We start from the raw sequence: 14242 nt of genomic DNA on the forward strand, positions 1-14242 counted from the left end.
AATGGGCAGTAATAATATAATTATTTCTGGACATTGGAAATTATTCCCAAATAGTTCATAGGGATCTTGTTAAGCTGAAAAGACAGAGATCAAGGTAGGATTACTGAGTTGCTAAAGTTTATGAGACAGCGTCCAAGAAAGAAGCTGTACAGAGAAGGAACTCAAGAAATCTATATAGAGCTGCCTTGAGACCTTTTTTTCCCTAGATTTATTGAAGTATAAATGACAAATAAAAATTATATATATTTAAGTTGTACAATTTAACTGTTTGATATATGTATGCATTGTGAAATAATCTCCACAATGGAGCTAATTAACATATTTAGTACCTCACATAGTTGTCATTTTCTTTCTTTTCTTTTCTTTAGTTTTTCTCCTGAAAACACTTATGATTTATTATTTTAGCATAGTTCAAGTAATACAGTATTGTTAACTATAGTCACCATGCTGTACACCCAAAAATTATTCTTTTTGTTTATGTCATTAATTTTTGACAGCTTCAATACAATGTGCCTTGGAGAAGGCCTGTTGGGGTTGAGGTAACAAGGTGTTCTATTTGCTTCTTGGATTCGAGGATGCAGTTTTTTCCACAAGTTTGGGAAGTTCTCATTGACTATTTGTTTGAATATACTTTCTGTTTTCTTCTCCCTTTCTTCTCCTTCGGGTATGTTCATTATTCTTATATTGCTCTTTGTGATGGAGTCAGAAAGTTGTTGTAGAGTTCTTTCCTTTCTTTTAACTCTCAAGTCTTAGATGAGGGTAAAGGGGATCAGATATATGGTGATGGAAAGAAAAAAAAAAGAAAATATATATATATATATAGAGAGAGAGAAATATTTGAAGCTTCCCCGATATGGTAAAATCACAAATCTATGGATTGAAAAAGTCTGGCAGACCCCAACAAGGGAAACTAAATCATACCGAGACACATCATAATCAAACTGTCAAAAACAAAAAAAAAATTGAGAGCAACTAGAAAAAAAAAATTGCAGTATATCCAATAAAACAGAATCTCAGCAACACATAGGGAAAAATACATTGACATATACAAGAACATAGATAGATCTCCAAAGCATTGTGCAAGTGGAAAGAAGCCAGTCACAAAGGATAAAAACACTATTATTCCGTCTATCTATGATATTCCCACAAATGACAAAACTCTAGGATCAATAATATGCAAAGCAACCTACAGATCTGATTCAATCTCTGTCATAATCCCAACAAGATTCTTTGCAGAAATAGGAAATTCTGTCCTAAAATTCATATGGAATGTCAAGGGACTCTGAATAGCCAAACAGTCTTGAAAAAGAATAAAATTGGACATCTCATACTTCCTAATTTTGAAACTTACTACAAAGCTAAAGCAATCACAATGTGTGTTACTGGCATAAAGACAGATTTAGAGACTAATGGAATAGAGAAACCAGAAATAATCTCACACACATACAGTAAAATTATTTTTGACAAGGTTCCAAAGAATATTCAATATGGAGAGAACAGTCTTTTCAAAATATAGTGTCCGGTAAACTACACATCCATCTACATGCAAAAGAATGAAATTGGAGCATTACATTACACCATATACAGAAATTAACTCTAAATGGATCAAAGACTTAAAGAGCTAAAACTATAAAAATCTTAGACGGAAACAAGGGCAAAGTTTCATGACATTAGATTTGGCAATGAAATATTGATATCACATCAAAAGCACAGGCAGCAAAAGAAAAAAATTAGATTAACTGGACTCATAAAAATAAAATTTTTTTAAACAAAGTGAAAAGGCAACCCGTGGAAAAGTGAAAATATTTACAAGTCATAAATCTGATCTATCATTAATATCTAGAATATATAAAGAACTCCTACAATTCAACAATAACAAGAAAACAAAACAAGCCTAACTGAAAAGTGGACAAAGGGCTTGAGTAAACATTTCTTTAAAGAAGATATATAAATGACCAATAAGCATACGGAAAAGTGCTCAATATCACTACTCATTAGGGAAATGCAAATCAAAACCACAATGCAATACCACTTCATATCCATTAGTATGGAAATTATCAAAAAATAAACAAAACAAGTGTTGGTGAAGATATGGAGACATTGAAACACATGTGAAGTGTCAGTGGAAATGTAAAATGGTGCAGCTGCAAAGGAAAACAGTATGGCAGTCCCTCAAAAAATTAAAAATAGAATTACCATATGGTCTAGCTATTCCATTTATATATATGTATATATATATATATATATATATATATATATATATATATATATCTCCAAAATAATTGAAAGCAGGGTCTCAAAGTAATTTTGTAAACCTATGTTCACTGCATCATCATTCAAATTAGTCAGAATGTGGAAGCAACTCAAGCGACCATCAATGCATTAATGAATAAATAAAATGTGGTATATCCATGCAATGGAAAATTCTGACAGAGGCCATAACATGGATGAACTTTGAAGACACTGTGCTAAGTGACATAAGCCAGTCACAAAAGTACTGTATGACCCCACTTATATGAAATGACTACAGTAGTGAAATGCAGAGAGAAATAAACTGACAGTTGCCAGGGGCTTCAGGGAGAGGGAGATGGGGAGTTATCATCATCACCATTATCATGGAGGGAATATTTCTTTTAATTTGATCTTTCTTAGTAGTAATTTATGAAAAAAAGTGTTTTAAAAGCATAAAAGAAGAAATGGCAGATCATGGTTTATACTTTCCTTTTTCTGATTCCTTTTATTTAGTATTTTGTAGAAATCAAATGTCTTAGAATTACCCTATATAAAAGGAAAACACATATATTACTTTATCAAAATTACATATTTTAGAACATATCTGTAAAAATATATCATAGCTATGACCATCTTCTGGAGCTGATCTTCTGTTACAGTTACTATTAAAAAGATGAATAAAATAAATTACTTTTTAAGGGGAAAATATTGTAAACATTGTCTTTATATTGGTTAAACTAATGGAGACTATTATTTTCAAAAAGCACCTTAAAATATTTAAGGAAAGCTTTCCTCACCTATGCACACATATATCCTAGTGGATTAAGAAATCTTGAGGAAGGCATTGTTTTCAGAAGTGAATATAATTAGTTTAATCACCAGTAGAATTTTCATTTAAATAATCAGTTGAATAACAAATATACAACAAGAGCATAAATAGATCTGTCAGAATTTGATTGCTCATTGTGTACTTTTGTTTAGATAAACAAAAAAAAAGGAAGGCACAAAATCAATTAAGACTCCATATCAAAAAACTGGGGGAGATTTTTTTTCACATGTTGTAGGAGGAATAAATCTTCCCTGAAGTTTTAAGACATGAGTCCTAGAACACTGAGATTCAAAGGAGGAAGAGGATACTGCAATTGTAGCATAGGGAAATAAGTAAGAAAATAATACATTTTCATTAACTTTCTAGTTGCAAACTAGAAAAAAAAAATTTTTTCTTCTCTCATCTAGGCTTATCTCAAAAAATTCCTATGTATCAGACATGGCAGGAAAGATTTTCTCATTTTAAATTGTAAAACTAATATATATTTTCTCAGAAGTATATCCAGCTGGTAGCAGTTTCTTACAGAGAAGTAAGTATTCCCTGTGACATATAATCTTTGTGTAAATTATCAGAAACTTTCAGATAGTCTGGAAGAAATTAAATGTGATGAAAGTACTTCATACAGCCTGCTGATGTTAGTTTTATAAAACATGTTTATAACATGGGTTATTTTCTCCCTTAGCATGATCTAATGGCTTAATCCTTCCAGCTTCTTTCAAAAGAAAGAAAGAATGGAGGGAGTGAGGAAGGAAGGACAGGAAATCTCTATTTATGTGGACTAATACAAATATGAACTAAGTTGGAAGTTCCTGAATCCAGATGTGGAAGCAAAAATGGAAACCTTTTCTAACACTCTGCCCAATTGTAATAACAAGTTTACAGCTTACACAGCACTTCTACATACATGATCTCACTTAATCCTCCAAACAACTTCAGAGGATTATATTATTTTCACTTAAGAAAAGGGCCCAAGGCTATGTATCTCAGAGGTGGTAGAGCAAAGGCATAAACTTGGGAATTTGACTCCATTTTCAGGTTATTTTCCACTTCATCATCACAGCAACTGCATGTCTTTTTTCCTTTCGTTTTTTTTTGTTTTGTTTTTTTAACTGAGGAGGTACCAGGGTTCTCACCATCATAGATAAAATCTGATCACTATTACACAAAGTCGCAAATTGTGTGTGTGTGTGTGTGTGTGTGTGTGTGTGTGTGTGTTGGTGTATTACTATGTCAGACATCACATAACCTTAAATTTATGCCCTCTAGGAGCCAAGCACATGTGCTGTTGACAACTTGGAAAGCTAAAAGACACTGGCACAGAATTCCCTTACCAAAAAAAAAGCTAAATTAAAAAATAATCATCATCCTCAAACTTCCTCTTCTTTAAAAAAAACAAGATATGAAAGATTTCCTTCTGTATGTTCCTCAGCTGTGTGTTTCTCATTAATTACTATGAAGTGGTAGTCACTTCTGTTGGAAATATTGAGGAAAAGAAGAATACAAGATTTAGTTGAGTTAAAGGCAGTGTGGGCAAAACTTAAGCAGTAATAAGTCACACCTGAGATTTTCTCTCCAGAATGCTAGACGAGAGAGAGCGCTGAGTCATGTTTTAGCAGAGCTGACAGCAGGTGCTTTCGCATAAAGTTATTGCAGCATAACTAAGGCTTAATAAACCTGGGTACTGAGGAGGGAATGTGTGATGTACATAGTCAGCTATGCCACCTAGGTTACATAAAGGTTACTCAAAGTGTTTTGCATTGCAAGCCTCCAAGTTCCTTAGTGCATTTCAGATCATAGTGGCACCTTAGAGACAGGAGTTAATATCCCTGAGTCATAAAACCAGAAAGACACTGAATATTTGAATGGAGGGAAAAGTAGTGTTAAAATCATTCTTAATATCCACAAAGCAAAATGAATTTACAAGAATCTAGCTGAAACTGAAGGAAACGTGGTAGTACAGGACATGAGGGCAAGCAGGAAAGCCAAAATTTCTTGTTAGCAAAGGATGTAGAAGTCAAATTTAATTATATAGCAATTATTTCTATCTTAAGACATAAAATATAGGATGGTTATAGCATTAATATGCAATCGTTACTCTTTGCTTTTAAAAATAAAAAAGTGAGTATTTTCTTAATCAGACCCCCCACTGACATTCCTCACACATTTTTAAGTTAACCTATGCAAATATTCACAGAGCAATTATCAGAATTAACCCCAGTTAGGTTGAGCAGGGCAACTTAATTGTCTAACAGAGTACTGGGAGAATGTTAACTACATTTTAAAGTAGGGAGAACAAAGATTTATTGAACTGAGCTTTATACAGGAAACCTTTTATAAAGAGTTAAGAAAATACAATAAAGGAGGAAGAATTTCACAAGTTACTTATCAGTCATAGAGTTATCTTATTACATAATTCTAAATCCTGAGAAAGATTTAAATGTGAGAACTGAAACCATAAACTTCTACCAAAAAAATAAAATAAAATAAGGGATAGCTCCTTGACATTAAGTCTTGTCAATAAATTTTTAGCTATATCACCAAAAGCTCAGGCAATGAAAGCAAAAATAAATCATTGGGAGTACATCAAACTAGCTTCTGCACAACAAAAGAAATGATCAACAAAATGAAAGACGACCTACAGAGGGGGAGAAAATATTTGCAAAACATATATCTGATAAGGAGTTGACATCAACAATATATAAGAAACGCATAGAACTCAATAGCAAAAAGAAAAAAAAACCTAAAAACAAATAATCCAATTTAAAAATGGGCAAAGCACAAATCATCAGGGAAATGTAAATCAAAATCACAATGCAATATCATCTCAAACCTGTTAGGATGTCTATTATCAAAAAAAAAGAAAAGAAAACAAGAAAAAGAGAAGAATGATAACCCATGTTGGCAAGGATGTGAAGAAAAGGGAATCTTTAAGCACTTTTGGTGGGAGTATACATTGGTACAGCCACTATGGAAAATAGCATGAAGGTTCCAAAAAAAATTAAAAGTAGAACCACCATAGGATCCAACAGGCCCATTTCTAGGTATATATCTGAAGAAAATGAAATCACTATCTTGAAAAGGTATCTGTTCATTGCAGCATTAAACATAATAGCCAAGACTTGGAAACAAACTAAGCATCCACTGATGTATGAATGAATAAAGAAAATGTGAGATATGCATATATATCTCAAAATACTATGTATATAATAGAATATTATTTATATAACATAAATAAGAAGGAAATCCTGGTATTTGTGACATGGATGGACTGTGAAGGTATTATGCTAAGGGGAATAAGTCAGACAGAGAAAAACAAATACCATGTGATCTCGCTTGTAAGTGAAATCTAAAAATATGACACTCACAGAAACAGGGAGTAGAATGGTGAATGCCAGGGGTGGGGAAGGATGTAGAAATATGTTCAAAAAGTACAAACTCCCATTTATAATATGAGTTGTAGGGATGTAATGTACAGCAGGATGACTATAGTTCACAACACTGTTTTATATACTGGAAAGTTGCTAAGAGAGTAGATCTTAAACGTTCTCACCACCACCAAAAAAATAAGAGGTCACTATGTGAAGTGATAGATGTGTTAACTAACCTTATTATGGTAATGATTTCACATTACATACATATATCAAACCATCACACTGTACACTTTAAACGTATATGTAATATGTTGATTATATCTCAATAAAGCGAAAATGAAGAGTAAAAATGAAGCAGTAGTGACAGACTGCAAGTGAAGTATATGGACAATTCTATTCCTGATACTGAACAGACAAGAAAGGTAGGAAAGACGACACACACTATTGGATGTGTTCTTAGTAGTATCCTTTTTAATCTGTGAATACTTTGAAATTTCTTGATTTACCTGCCTGAAATGTTAACCTGCATTAGAGAAAGGATAAATGAGGAGTCCTGCTGCTCTCAACATAATTTGGATCAACATGCAAGAAGCAATATGAGATATCCATATTATGAGAATCTTAAGGACAAGTAAACCCATACACAGTCTTAAAACTTTAAATTAGAAAAAGAAACTTAGGTGATCGACATGTTAGAAAACCTGATTTTTTTTTAAAAGAAGAAAGAACATAGGATATGAATGATTCTATGATTGGAGAACTAAAGAGAGAGAGGAAATACAGTTTGTACTATACAAGGTCATATAAAAGTAAAAACAGTGTGCATTTAAATGAAAATATGTAAGGGCTAATGAGCATATTTTTAAAGAAAGACAGAAGGAACACATAATCAAGGAAAAACAGTGACACGATATATAGTTATAGCACCAAGAAAAATAAGCCCAGAATGAACTGAGCTTTCTGAAAATTGCTACAGAGAGCAAACAAGAGGCTTTAAAAGCTATTTCTGGCATAAGAATATTGCTTGGTGCAAGACAGCATAATATTAATATAGGGTAGAGAAAGTCCAAATTTTAAAAATTCTATTTTCTTTTTGTACTTCTTCATCAAGGTTAAAGAGTATAAGATAGTAAAGGAAGCTTTTAAGTATTTTATTCTTCGGTATAAAAATTATGGAAAAACAATAACAAAGGATCTAACTAACCACATCAGATGAACTGAAGTCTCCAAGAATGCTGTCACACCTTACAAATAAAACATAAATAAATACATAAATAAAAAATTAATACCATTCAACAAATCATGGAGAATATGAGAGCTGCAGAGATGTACTGATAGATGAAGGATACTTATAAACTGTTATTTTAGGATAGATGCCCAGTAGCTTTTAAAAATAAATAATAACATTTTCTTTTCTTACGTAATTGTTTGAAAACCAATAATTGTCTAAAAACCAATATGGAATCACTAAATTCAAGTAACACAAACCTACTTGCTTCATACAGTGTTTATTGGCAGAGCAGGCTCATGACGTTGATATAAGTATGCCTTGTTTGCAGCAAAGAATTTCACCTATTTTCTTCCTCTGTTCATTAAAGATGGATGCAGGTTGAATAATAGCACATTTCAATGAAATTTTAGCAACTGTATGCAAATAATGCTGGTTAATGTTTCCATTTGAACTAATAATGGATAACCCTTATCTGATCAGTGGGAAGTTATGAAAAATAACCTAGTTACTGGACTTCAAAATCAGGATTCATATTCATCCTGACAACTTATAATAATGAACAAAAACCAACCCAAAGTAAATACTACGCGGATGGACGTAAAGTTCTATATTTGGCTTCAAGAATTGATGCACAATTATAGTATGAGCAAAATCTGTCCTTATTATAACTTATCAAATAAAGACATGGAGGGGTTTTTGTTGTTTTTCTTCCTTTAACGATAAATTAAATGAAAACCAACAGGGTAATGTAATATTTGTTAAGTGATAGCATCCATATTATAAACATTTCTAGAACAAAAAAAGTTCCACCGTTTCCTGTTATTTGCTATTCCTATACTACATATGGAATGTTGCATTCAGTGGTGAGGAGACATTCTACAAAGGATTTGCTCAACCTTATAAATGAGAAGCTAGAATGGCAAGCATCATACGTGTATACGAGGTTGGACAATTAAGTTCCCAAACTTATCTTAGAAAAAAATGCTACATACCTCATTGCTGAATATCACTATGATCACTTTCGAAGTACTTCCCTTGGGAAGCTATGCACAAATGACAGCACCTAGTACACCCTTCAAAGCAATTTTGGAACTTTTTCTGGAATGGCCATCAGAGCTGTTGTCGTATTACCCTTGATGTCCTGAATGTCATCAAATGTCTTCCTTTCAATATTTCCTTTATCTTTGGGTAAAGAAACAAGTCATTGGGGGCTAGATCAGGTGAGTAGGGAGGGTGTTCCAATACAGTTATTTGTTTATTGGCTCAAAACATCCTCATAGACAGCGCAGTGTGAGCTGGTGCGTTGTCGTGATGCAAGAGCCATGAATTGTTGGCAAAAAGTTCAGGTCGTCTAACTTTTTCACGCAGCCTTTTCAGCACTTCCAAATAGTAAACTTGGTTAACTGTGTGTCCAGCTGGTACAAATTCATAAGGAATAATCCCTCTGATATCAAAAAAGGTTAGCAGCATCACTGCAACAAGTTCATGACCTTAATTGTCCTACCTCGTATGTGTATGAAATAAACATAGAAAAAAATATTTCATTTTCTAAGATAAAGTCAATATGAGAAATAAATCAGTACTGAATTTATAGTTAAAGACTTTATTCAAAGTAGTTATTTGTCATACATTTGTTGTCCTTTACAGAAAATATCTGCCAACCTTTGGTCTAAAATGGAGGATTGTTGTGAGTGCCTGGAAGGGCAGTCGCCACATTTCAGTCTCTTTCTGAAAGTCAAGGGGACACTAACCCCTGGGCAAGGCCCTACGTCCCTGCGTGGTACTCATGACGCAAGTGGGGAGCAAAGTTCTGACACACAGATTCAGATAGAGTAACACAGCTTTATTTGGGAACCAATGTCCCTCCAATGGGCAATGCTCTGGTAAGCACCATAGTTCATACAAGATAAAACACAAGATGAAGTAGAATTTAATAAGAACCAAGTCCCAGAGTCAATCGAGATGGAGAAGGTCCCTGGTTCGGGAGAGATGACTGGGCTCCTGACGAGTCTGAGACAGCTGGTCTTGCAGGAAGAACTTGGGAGAGTCCTGGAGTATGGCGGCTTGCACCCTGCAGAGGGTCTTAGCTAAGTGCCCCGTCAGTCTACTCACTGCACTGCCCTGGAGTTCTGCTTTTATCCTCTTTTCCTTGGAGTTGTTTACTTCTTAGGTGATAGCCAGAAGTTGTTTTGGTGAACATGTCTACCACTCAATTTTGCTATGCTCAGTTTCACACATAAACATGTTTTCTTTCATGTATATGCTCTACACATAAATAACGTTTACTTTCACTACACTCTTATCAGTCTCACACCTACTAGTAAACAACTTGTTTTGCAAACCTCAATCCAACAACAGTGTTGCTTATAGTATATTTTATATGCTCTACACAAGGATATAGAGAGAAATAATTTGTGATTAATTTTATTGGCTCAATTGTTGCTATTGAGAACTTTTATGAATTCCATAAGCCTGAGATTTTGCATAGTACATCAAACACAGCTGCTTTACAAGTTGAATATTGCAGTGTCTTAGCCACTGTGACGTTTGAGGTTTCAACATTTTAAATTTGAATCGCCTATTCTCAGGATTGAAAAGGCTTATAACTATGAAAACTACTACTCAGAAAAATACCCAAAGACTATAATGGCTGTATTTTATATCTTGATTGTTGTGATAATTTTACTTTAAAAATAAATCCTTGATTTCTTGTTTTAAAAAACCTAGAAGACAGCTACTCAGGTTACTATTAATCAAGTGTTCCAAGGAAGATAAAGAACATCTTATGCAGGTAGCCTTACAGTCTACCAAAGATATATGCATAAACTGCGAAAAAAAACCTGGCATTCTTCAGGAAGAATGCAGTTTGACCCATTTACACAAATTAATCAATATGTAAATTGAATTCAGTTAATCAACAAATGGCAACAGATTAAACAGTATCATGACCATATATTGATATTCATATCTATTGATATAATGTGGAACCTCATACTTAAAATATATGAATCTTTAAATATAAATTGTATTTTACATAAAATGCACCAAACTCACACTGACTAACTCATAAAAAAGTATTGTAGTACCATTCATTTCTATGTATCCTTCCTCTGGGTCATTTTTTTCAATGCATTTATTAATTTGGCATTAAATTTTCATTTTGTTGTAATATAAAATGCATCTCATCACCAGTATTCCAGAAAACTTCATGGAAAGCCAGGGAAGGAGTAGAGAGGAAGGCATTTCCATAGATTTACAAGTGTAAGTGAGGGTAACAGGTATCATATTTCATAATTTGCTGTATTTGTTTTCCATTAAATACATACAAAACTAAACATGTTCTTGATTTTTTTATTACTTTCAAACTACATTGTGATCCTCATAAAATTCATGATTTGGAATGCTTCTTATAATGAGCCCAGGAACTGTATCTTTATTTAAGGAGAATGTGTTAATTTAAAATACTGTTCATAATTGTGACTTATGATTGCTAAATTCTAAACAGACAACTGCGGAATTCAGGCTATTCACTCATTAAAACAATTTTAACAGTATTCGTAGAAAGCAAAATAAAGTCAAAAGTATGTAGAAAAATTCTGAACTGGATTGCTCAAAATGATTTTTCAAACTGTGATTGTCCTCCTAGATAGAATAATAAATGATAGCTCAGATTTGATTGACAGAATATACAATTTTATAAACACTCCTTTTTTATTGTTTCAGGAAGAAAGTTTGGATTTTCCATAATACCTTAAGACACTAATCGGTATACTGGGAAGGGAGGAGTGCATTTTGGAATAATGGAACTACTTGAAAAATGTCTTAAGACAAATTGCCCCTAACACCCTCTTTTTATTTGTAAGTTTTCCTCTTCAAAGGCTTAAATGTATGAGAAAACAATCATCCTATTTACACTATAATTTCTTCTGCTTTATTTCCATTGCAATTAAATATCAGCCACATTGGCAAAATGACCTCTTAACTAAGAAGAGTTAGCAAAGGAGTAAATTTAAGCTGCTGGTGTTTTAAATGGGAGCAGGGGCACTGCAGTTGCAGACTTGGAAGGGATCATGGCCATAGAGAGAGCAATGAATTACAGGAGGGTACCTGGAAACAAGAAAGGTACTGCAGTGCCCATCGAGGAGAACCTCCCCATCCCCATATGACAGCCTGATTAAGGCAGTGGTAGGAGTAACTGTCCTCCGTGCCACATAAACTGTAAACAATATTCCTTAAAAGAAACTGTGTGCATGGCAGGCACTAAACTAAGTACATTTTAGTCATGAGACAACATTACGATGAGGTTATTATTATCCCCACTATGCAAATGGTAAAACTGAGGCTCAGAAATATTCAGAAACCTGTCCTGGAGGTCACACAACATAAAGGACAGAGCTGGGCAAACCCTAGCAAACTAGCATAATAACAGTTAAGAGAATGAACTCTGCTTTGTGTTCAAATCTTGACTCAGCCACTTCTACTGTGTGATGTTGGACAAGTTACTTAACCTTTCTGTGCCTCAGTTTCTTTGTGAGTAAAACGAGACTAATAATAGGTTGTATTTGTAAAGTGTTCACAATAATGTCTGGCACTTAGTAAGGGCTATATAAATGTTTCACTAAACTTCTTTTTTAAAGAGGGAAGACAGGAAAAACGAGATGACATAACCTATGTCCTTAAATATTATTGTAGACTACACTGCCATTCTCATCGTACTTTGGATGCTGCTCCATGCTTTTGATGTCTGGTGTTGGCACATATTCAAAGTATTTATTGTCATCCTCTATTTTGAAGCATGAAAGTATGGCAAACAGACAGAGAAAAGCATTTCAAATCGATTTACCTATTTTTATGAGTATCAAATATATATATATATATATATATATATATATATATATATATATATTAGCTAATTATTATAAAGAGGAAAAAGAGGTGGTATTAGTTTCACTGATAATAATAACTTGATTTTGCATGATTACATTAACCTATGCTTAAAGAAAAATACAGAAATCATAAAGCTGCAAACCAATGGAAAAAAACAAATATACTCTACTTTAAATCTATGCCCAAAAGATTTCCTTTTTAAATGGTCTGCCTTGCAAGGTACTACTTGATCAAAACATACCCTGAATTTATAGCTATTTGCGTTGGTATAATGTATAACGTAAAATATACTATAATAGATCAAGATAGCTATTTGCGGAAACAATATCATCATTTATCAAATATTCAGTGCCTGTTACACTACATTTAAGAGCAATAAATATCTTTTGAGTTGAACAAACTAAAATTGAAAGATACAACAATTTTAGTTACACCTTAGCAAAAACAGACAAAAAATTTTAAAAAAATGAATTAAAGAAATGGAAAGTGAATATAAATTAATAGGAAATACCATGAAAAAAAAATTAATGGTCCTTCAAAATCAGGGCTTATAAAAGGAAATGAAAATCCACATGTTAACATGCCATCAAAAACAAAACAAAACAAAATGTGGGGAAATATATCAACCTATCATAGACACATTTTCTTAAAAAAATGGTGCTAACCTAGATATAAATCCGAAGCTGGGAGAGGAAAGTATGCAGCTGAAGACAAGCAGCAGTTACCATATCTCCAAGAATGTGAACTAAGAGTTAAGACAAACACCATGTTGGAAAGGCATCTAAGATCTGATCATCTAAATCACTACTTTCCATAGGATCAGAATAGGAGAGGATTGAGTTTGCATGGGACAGAGGGATCAGACTTAGGAATCCTTTAGTCTTCCCACTAACAGTGGAAAGAAAAGCAGGGAAGAAAAGATAAAGATTGGAAACGGGATAGCATTTAGAAAGAAAATGGAGGGAAAACCCATGAGGCAGGGGGCACAGAATAAGTATTCTATAGGCAGAGTGGTTTTCATTTAGTTACTGCTGAAGGGATTGAAATTAAAGCCACCAAATGAAAATCTGAATGACTGATTACTTGCTTTAATAACTTGTTTAGGAAATGAAGATTAGCATCTGGAGTAGCATGTCTAATCACACTGGTAATAAAAATCTTATATTTAATGTTCGTAAATTAGAAAATGAAATGTCTTAATCAAGCCTGGAAAAGTCCAGAAGTACAAATTTATTCTTAAAAAAAATTCTCTACCCATTGGCTTGGATAAATTTTGACTACATAACTGCCATTGGCATTGATATGAGTAAGCTACAGAATTGTTCCCTGAATAGCAAAGCATTTTCATAATACCCTAAGCATCATTCTCACAATTTGGTTCATTCGTGTACATTTGGATATATGTACAGATGTGTGCCAATGAGGTTGCTTGTCAAGTCAAAATTGCAATTAGCCTTTCATTAAATTTATAGCAGTCTTCAACTCTGAAAGTTGTCAAGTCAAATAAATTAAAATAGACATACGGTTTCTGTGATCCAGATTGACAAAGAGCAATTTGTCACATTATCTTGAAGAATGCTCCATTGACCACCTATATCAGAATTCCCTGTGATATTTATAAAATGTTCAAATGTCTAGGTTCCAGGCTAAGCCTTATAAATCATTATTAGTGGGCCTAGGAAGCTGCATTAT

The 14242-nt window shown here is 33.3% G+C and overlaps 1 protein-coding gene across 5 annotated transcripts in view; it reads right to left on the reverse strand.

Annotated features, from left to right (window-relative positions):
* The window catches only part of LINGO2 (leucine rich repeat and Ig domain containing 2), a 1141972-nt gene that overhangs the window by 1000322 nt on the left and 127408 nt on the right, over positions 1-14242 (reverse strand). The window lies entirely within an intron of this gene.

The sequence above is a fragment of the Rhinolophus sinicus genome, chromosome 16 (genome assembly GCF_057876585.1).
Source record: "Rhinolophus sinicus isolate RSI-liver-muscle chromosome 16, RSI-T2T, whole genome shotgun sequence".
Taxonomy (NCBI): domain Eukaryota; kingdom Metazoa; phylum Chordata; class Mammalia; order Chiroptera; family Rhinolophidae; genus Rhinolophus; species Rhinolophus sinicus.